General features: G+C 41.1%; 1 pseudogene; it reads left to right on the top strand.

Annotated features, from left to right (window-relative positions):
- The first annotated feature begins 2,244 nt into the window (after positions 1 to 2,244).
- LOC104857345 lies at positions 2,245 to 3,318 on the top strand (annotated as a pseudogene).
- The last annotated feature ends 5,202 nt before the right edge of the window (positions 3,319 to 8,520 follow it).

The raw sequence follows: 8,520 nt of genomic DNA, 5'->3' as shown, positions 1-8,520 counted from the left end.
GATATACTTCAAAACGATCCAGAAAAAACTGGCCATGGTCACTAACATTGAAGTGGCTGGTGGGAACAAGGTGGTCTTTATTCCACTCTACTTCTTTGTATACTTGAACTATTCCATAATAAAAAGTTTAAAAAGTTTTTGCATATAGATTCACTTTAATAATCCACTTTAATGTAGATGATACCGATTGTTCAAATACTGCCAACTATAGGTAGAAATTATATTATGCTTTTATTCATAAATTACAACATAAGACAAAAAGTCTTATAATCTTTATCTCCAATTTATGAAATACTAAGTATAAAATGTTGTGTTATTTATTTTTTCAGAACTCTCCACTAATGTGAATTGCTAGGTTTAATTGACATAAATTTTATGCCAGTCTTTGCTTTATATATCATTTGAAAAGGGCCAAATTACATCTTAATACAAAGACTTGTCATTTTTTAAGTTTAAAAATTCCAGGGCTGGGGATTTAGTTCAGTGATGCTGCCATCTGCCTCACAAGCACAAGGTCCTGAGTTCAATCCCTGGTACAAAAAAATAATCCGATCAAGTATATAATAAAAATGTATTTCTGGCCCTTCAAATGCTTTTGGTAATTTAAGAACGTATCTATATTTTAAGTTCTCATGTTCACATGAGCTCAAGATTTTCTTATGAATTCACACAAAAAAGTACTGCTTTCAAATCTGGGGAAGATAGAAGGCAAACTTCTTTAAATCATATAGAGGAGACATAGGTAACTCTATGGATACTATAAACAAATGATAAAATAAATACTTTGGGGGTTAAGTAGAAGGTCCGGAAATTATACTAGAGGTTTTGGAGAGTTTAGATAGTGGAATAAACACAAAGGTGCCATCAGAACATTTCAGGCATCTGTTCCTATACTGCGATTAGAGATATCAGTTAATTCAATCTTTGTTTTCTGAAGTGTAAATTGTATTCTAATAATTGTCATGTATCTGCCTTTCAGATAAAAATTATGCTACTATTTAGTGTACTAAAATTCTAAGAGTAACAATTTTACTCAGCATTTTTTCCTTATCAATTGTGCCTGTAGGCCTGACCCTTCTGCTCCTAACAAAGTGTTATGAGGAGAGAAGTTGACCTGGGGTGAAAACATGGTACAGCAATCCTAATGGCCAGTCTATTCATTAAGAGAGTTAGACACATCCTTTCACATCTTCTGGAAAAATCTATACAACTGGTTTGCCAGGGTTCTCTTATTACTCAACCAGGGTACAATGTAAAAATAATATCCAAACATTCCAATAATGTCAACACAATTCCCAAACAAAACCACACTTAGCAATTCAATTCATCTCATTTTTTTTGTTAATGGAATAGTGGCATTTTCTACTTGAAGATGATGTAGAATTCTTAATTTAAGATGAGAGCCTATTATGGGAGACTGTATTATAATGTTAAGATTGTCAGGTTGTTCTTGGATATGACACTAAAAGTACAGGCACTCACACACAAAAAGATAAGTTGAACTAGAGTCAAAATTTAAAAAATTGTGCCTCTAACTGGCAGGCATGGGAAGCAACTCACAGAATAGGAGAAAATACTGCAAATTACTGAAAAGAGGTTAATATTCAGAATATTTGAAGTACCCTATAACTCAACAATAAAAAACAACTAGATTTTAAGACAGGTAAGACACTTGAATAGACATTTCTTCAAAGAAGATACTGTACAAATGGTCATTTAGCCCATGAAGAGATGGTCAGCATCACCAATTATTAAGGGCATGCAAATGCAAACCACAATGAGATTCCACCTCATACCCATTGGGATGGGTACTACCAAACAGACAAACACAAATCTCAGAAAATAACAAGTGTAGATGAAGCTCAGAGAATCTGGAGCCCTGTGGGCATTTCTTGACAATGCTGTGAATTTAAGAATCCAGCCTTTAATTTATTTAAATAACAAGAACTGATTGAACATCAACTCTCAGTAATGAGAGGATTACATAAGAAGATATATAGGGCTGGGGATTTGGCTCAGTAGATTCCACTGCCTGCTTTGCAAGCACAAGGGCCTGAGTTTGATCCCCGCTATCACTTAAAAAAAAAAAAAGATTTATAAAAATGCAAGAGATACTTTCTATGCCCTTAAAGAGTTACAGCACAGGAGTGCTCTAGCCATTTCTGCCAAGTCTGGACCTTGCAAATGTGCACCCTGATCACTGCCCAACATGCACTTCTGGTTCCTTTGGGTTCTAAATCCAAGATGGCCAGTTTCAAGGATCAGCTGATTGTCAATCTCCTTAAGAAAGAACAGGTCCCCCAGTTTAAGATTACAGTTGTTGGGGTTGGTGCTGTTCTGTTGCCATGGCCTGTGCCATTGGTATCTTACTGAAGGACTTAGCAGATAAACTTGCTCTTGTTGACTTCATGAAAAACAAATTGAAGGGAGAGATGATGGATCCAACACCACAGTCTTTTCCTTAGAACACCAAAAGTTATCTCTGGCAAAGACTACGATGTAACTGCAAACTCCAATCTGGTTGTTATCACAGCTGGGGCACGTCAGCAAGAGGGCAAAGGCCATCTTAATTGAGTCCAGTGTAACGTGAACATCTTTGAGTTCATCATTCCTAATGTTGAAAGTACAGCCCAAACTGCAAGTTGCTTGTTGTTTCCAACCCAGTGGATATCTTGACCTTGTGGCTTGGAAGGTAAGTGGCTTTCCCAAAAACTGTGTTATTAGAAGTGGTTGCAATTTGGATTCCACCTGGTCCATTACCTGGTGGGGGAAAGGATGGGAGCTCACCCAATAAGCTGCCATGGATAGATCTTTGGGGAGCATGGAGATTCTACTGAGCCTGTGTAGAGTGGAGTGAATGTTTCTGGTGTCTCCCTGAAGAATCTGCACCCCGAGTTAGGAACTGATGGGGATAAGGAGTATTAGAAAGAGGTTCACTAACAGGTGGTTGACAGTGCTTATGAAGTGATCAAACTAAAAGGCTATATACATCCTGGTCCATTGGACTGTCTTGGAAGATTTGGCAGGAAGCATAAGGAAAAAATGTTGGGAGGGTGCATTCAATTTCTACCATGATTAAAGGTTTCTATGGAATAAAGGATGATGTCTTCTTAGCATTCCTGGTGTCTTGGAACAAAATGGGATCTCACATGTTGTGAAGCTGACTCTGACTCCTGAGGAATAGGTCCAATTGAAGAAGAGCACAGATCTCCCGTAGGCAATCCAGAAAGAGCTGTAACTTTAAAGTCTTTTAGTGTCACACCTCTTCACTGTCTGGGCTACAAGAGGACTTAGTTGGAGGTTGTGCATGTTGTCCTTTTTGTCTGATCTGTGGTTGAAGCAGTAGTATTAAGATGGCCTTAGAAAAACATCAATTTCCCAATGTTAGAAATGGAAATAGTTCACAAAACCCCACAGTTCTATCCTGATGCCAGATGGTACTTAACTTTTGTAGTCCTAAACTGGTTAAAGTAGCTCCACCATCCCTGAGACACCATGGCCAATACCGCACAGGCTCTAGCTGCCCTTCAAACCAGATGTACATTACTCTGTTACATAACTTCACCAACCAAGCCTAGTCTGACTTTTTTCCCAGTTGGTCACAGCTTGGGATCCAGTATATAAATCCAATATTGCATGTGTTGTGCACCACTGTTTTAAAGGATTTTTTTGTGTATTATATATGTATACATACACACACATAACAGGAATGTATATTGTCATATAATGTAAAAAGAAAAGCTCTACTTGTGAGTAATGCAACTAAGTGTCATACTAACCACAACACCAAATAAACCCTTAACAGTGAAAAAAAAGAAGAGTTAGGGCATATATATACAAAGAATTATACTGTAAGGCAGGAGGTAAAAGATATCATAAGAATAATAAAAAATTAAAGAACTAAAATTGGCATTTGAATAAACATACAAATCTATGGGACAGAATAGAGAATAGAAAACCCTAAGAGATGGTCTGTCTCTCACAAATTTGTGATTTTTTTTTGCGGGGGGGGTACCAGGGATTGAACTTGGGTCCTTGTACTTGTGAGGCAGATGGCAGAACCACTGAGCTAAATCCCTGGCCTGATAATTTGTCTTTTGATAAAGTTGATTTTCAGATCAATGGGTAAAAGGTAGATTATATAATAAATGTGGATGGAGAAATTACGTTGGGTGCTAATTTACTTTTTATATCCACATACCTTCCAAATGGATCAAAGATTTAAATACAATGAAACATGAAATGACTTTAAAATGTAATAAAATATTTTAATTACTTTTTTGCAGTACTGGGGTAGAACCCAGGGCTTTGTGCATACTAGGCAAGTGCTCTACTATTAACCTACATTTCCATTTCATGGAGACAGATAAGGTCTCACTAAGTTGCCCAGCCTGGACTCAAGCTCGTGATTCTCTTGCTTCAGCTTCCTAGTAGCTTGGATTATGCGTAGCTGGGATTACAGGTGTGTGCTGCCATGTCTGATTTATTTATTTATTTTGTGGTTCTGAGGATCAAACCCAGGGTGCTATGCATGCAAAGCCCTTGATCTACCACTGAGCCACACCCCTAGGTACTCAAAAGATGCTTTTAAAATCATGAAGTGGGTAAGATCTTTCTAAACCAGACAAAGAACCAAGGAAATTTACAGAAAAATAGATAAATCACATTCTACAAAAGTTAAACCATATTGTACAGGAAAAACATATCAGAAACAACATTTTAGCAAACTGACAAGCTGAGGAAAATATTACATCGTCTATTTTAAACATTAATTTATTTAATATATAAAGTGCTCCAATAGATAATAAGAAACCCAAAATGGGCAAAGGACAAGAGCAGGCAGCCCCAGAGAAGAAAGTATGATGTCGCATGAAAGAAAATAGCCTGTAAACTCTTACTGAAAAGGAAAATCATGCATCTACTCTTTCAAGTGTCAGAATGGCAGAGACTGTAATAATGCAAGTGTGAGAGAGACGTTTACTGGTTGGTTTTGGAGAAAATAGTGGACTCAGGCTGTAGGGTGGAAAAGGACACAATTTTAATACAATTTATAATTGGAGAGAAACACACACACACACACACACATACAGAGACTGAGTCAGAGAGAGGAGAGAGAGACACACGCACAGAGACACAGAGAGACAGAGACTCCACACTGCCTGATTAATGGAGGAAACTTTGTGGGAGTAGGATATTGAACTGAGCCAGGAAAAATGGGGAGCCTGTTCAGTAGAGATAGGGAAACTTGTGAGTTTGAGACATCCATCCTTAATACTACCTTTCTATTAACCGAATCAGACCAGAATTTTAAAAAGTTCCTTTATTAAACAGATAACCGGTCTGGGAGAGAAAACCCAGAATAGCCTTGAAAACTCACCATTTTTTTTTTTCGGTTTTCCAATCACAGGAAATAAATTCTTCCAGTGTCCAAAAAAAGAACTCTCTGGAGACTTGGTCAAAAGAGGCCCCAAGGCAATTTTCAAAGCACACGGTTCCACTGGGCTGGTCTTAGTCATCTGAGCTGTGGGGGAAGAAAGTTGTAGCTGAGCATCAGATCTGCTGCCTATACCCCCCAAGCTGTGCTTCCAAAGGTGACGTAGGCTGTCACTAACCCTGCTCCTGGAGGCTGATGGTTGCACTGTTGGAGTTCTATCTTCCCAACTCAAAAATTATCCTTTGCGGGGTTTGTTTTGCTTTGTTTTAGTTTTGTTTACCACCTGCTACCTATCAGGCTAGAATACAGAGACTGTCACTGCCACTGTGGTTTTCCTTCAGGCAACAAAATGTAACCCAATCAGTTTGAGAAAGGAGCGGAGGGTCCCCAGCTGCCAAGGAGTCACCCTACCCTGCCAATGGTAAGGACAGGACTCTGTCCTGGGACAGTAGTAAGAGCGGGACCAGCAGGGTTTCACATCTGAACACAGGGACAGTACGCACTTATGTGGCAGGTGCGCCTTGCCTGTGCACCAATCAGGACACCTGTTTTCACCTCCCAGATAAAAACATTTGGAATAGCTGTCATTTACTGAACATTGAAAAAGTTGTCGGTGTTCTTTCAAAACTCATTGTGATTACAGTTTTCCACTTTGCTGCTTGGATTTCTTGAACTCTCATTTAGAATTCAAGCTTGCAAATGCTCACTTTTGAAGATGTAATCAAATTGACCACAACAAGGCTTAAGTGCACGTCTCTCAAGAGCATTATATTATTTGCCAACTTAATTTATCTCTCTTATCTAGAGACTAGGACTCTAATCCCTACCTGCCCTTCTATGCCTTTTGACGCCCTTGAGCTCTGTAAAATAGAGGTTTTTGGGAAACTGCACAGCAACAGAGAATTGCAGCCAAGTGCAATCTTACCTTTGAGCACCAATACAAAACCAGGTGCTCTGCTCAGACTCCACAGTTCACTCTGGTCTGTAATCACTGCCTGTGAAGCCAGGGTGTAGCAGGACCCCCAGATTCCCAGCAGAAACAGTGCTCTAAGCACTGCCACCCAGGAATGGTGACAGCCACAGGCAGACTCTGGCAAGCTCAACCTGCTTGCCGCAGGGAGGCAGCCACTCTGGAAATGAGGCCCGTGAACAAACCACTTGACACCAATGAAGAGAAGAACAAACACCGTCATTTTAAGGTCTTATCATTTCCGCCAAGGTGATACTCCCCCATTTCTTCCTCTCTCTGGTTCTTGGCCCTTCCCCTCTCCCTTCTCTTCCCTGCCCCCTTCCTTTCACAGCAGTTCCTCCAAAAACCAGAGATGGGAAAGCAAGCTGGTCCTGGTAGCATATACCTGTCATCCTCACACTCTGGGAAGGTGAGGCAGGAGAATTGCAAGTTTGAGACTAGCCTGGGCCATTTAACGACTTAATGAGACCCTGGTCGTAAAACGCGGGGGCGGGGGGGGGCAAGGTGGAGGAGGAGCGTGATGGTGCTGGGAGTGTAGCTCAGTGTGAAGGTCCTGGGTTCATTCCCTAGTACCACCAAAACAACAATAAAAACCAGAGAAAGTGGGCTTGTTTTGCGCACCTTTTCTCTTGCTAACTGTAAACAGCAGCAGTGTCTCTGCCAAAGAATCGTTAGCATAGAAACCTTTTCCCTTATTTTTAGGGAAAGCCGCTCCTGACGACCCCTTGAGAAAGCTTGCATGGGACTCTTGCGAGCAAGATCTCCACCTACTGGCCGAAGTGATCATCGCAACAAACTCGGCGTTTGCCTGGCGGGGCGGAGTGAATGAACGAGTGGAACCAATGAATGACTAATGAGCGATAGGAGACAGCGTGAGTGATCGGGTGAATGACTGAGAGAACCGAAGCGAGGTTCATTCGCTCCTGGCAGCGTCCCTTACATCGTCGGACTGTTCCAGGGCGTTCAGGACAGGGCGGGACTTGTCCCTACTGCTGGTTTATTTCGGCAAAGCCGAGTGTCTTTTGCTGGCGGGAAGAAGGTGTTTTCAGCTTCTTAATGGTCAGGCTTGTCTTGCCATTGTATCCAGCCTCTCACCCCGGGAGCCACATGGGGAGCAGAAAGCCCTACTGATGCTGATTCAGAGCCCCAAGCGCAGGGTCTGTTTCAACCCATAGAGAGTGTCCAAAGCCCCAGATGATTTTAATGTCTGACCAAAATCAAAACCACTGTCTTAATGCTTGGTTGCAGTATTCTGAATAGTTTAATTTTTTAAAAGTCCCAAACTATTCTGAAGCTGACCCCAATATTCCCTCACTTGAAAACAGAAGGATGTTTAGCACAACCACAGAAGAAGTACTGGACTGGCTCTAGGATTTGAGGTTCCTCCTGACCAGTCTTCCTGCCTTCCGGATCTGACAGCCCCTGGGGAGATGACGATCGCCCCCACCACATCCACACATACGCCACACAAAAGCAGGCCAGTCAGCTTGGCCTGAGAAGTACCAGGCCCATAGTCCCTGCAGCTGAACAGCTCACGCTGCTGGGAGACACATTAGGGACGTGAAAGCAGAGGCCTTTCCTCTGCAGGCTAGAAAAGCAGAAAGAACAGGGTGAAGCCAGCCACACGGCCTGACGTTCCAGCCTCCCCCTGCCACCCAGATAACAGTCTGTTGAAATGCAATGCATTTCATCATCATAGGTAAAACATTTTTGAAGTCCATATGTTTGTTTTGTTAAAACTATTACACTTTGCTGTTGAAAAAAAAATGCCTAATCTTATTTTGGTTAAGTAAATTTAAAAGTTTGCTGTTTTGGGTGCCGTTTTACTGGCTATGTTTCTCTTAATTACAGTGTGACAGAAATAATCCACTGAATATTCATGACTAATTCTTAAATTAGATACGGTCCTGTGGAATGACTTCACAAATACTGGTTCCCTTCGTTTGGAATCAAAATTCTGATATGGCAGAATACTCATAACATACAGCTGACTATTTTGAAGTTAACAGTTCAGTGGTGTTAAGTGCAGTCACAATGCTATGCAACCAGCACCATTCCCTAGCTCCAGAACTTTCTCAGCAGCACTGTACCTGTTTAGCTGTTGTTCTCCAGCTCA

Source organism: Fukomys damarensis, unplaced genomic scaffold (assembly GCF_012274545.1).
Source record: "Fukomys damarensis isolate Sample0158 unplaced genomic scaffold, DMR_v1.0_HiC HiC_scaffold_32, whole genome shotgun sequence".
NCBI lineage: Eukaryota > Metazoa > Chordata > Mammalia > Rodentia > Bathyergidae > Fukomys > Fukomys damarensis.
Note: the sequence above shows the minus strand (reverse complement) of the source record. Positions and strands in the feature narration are given on the sequence as shown.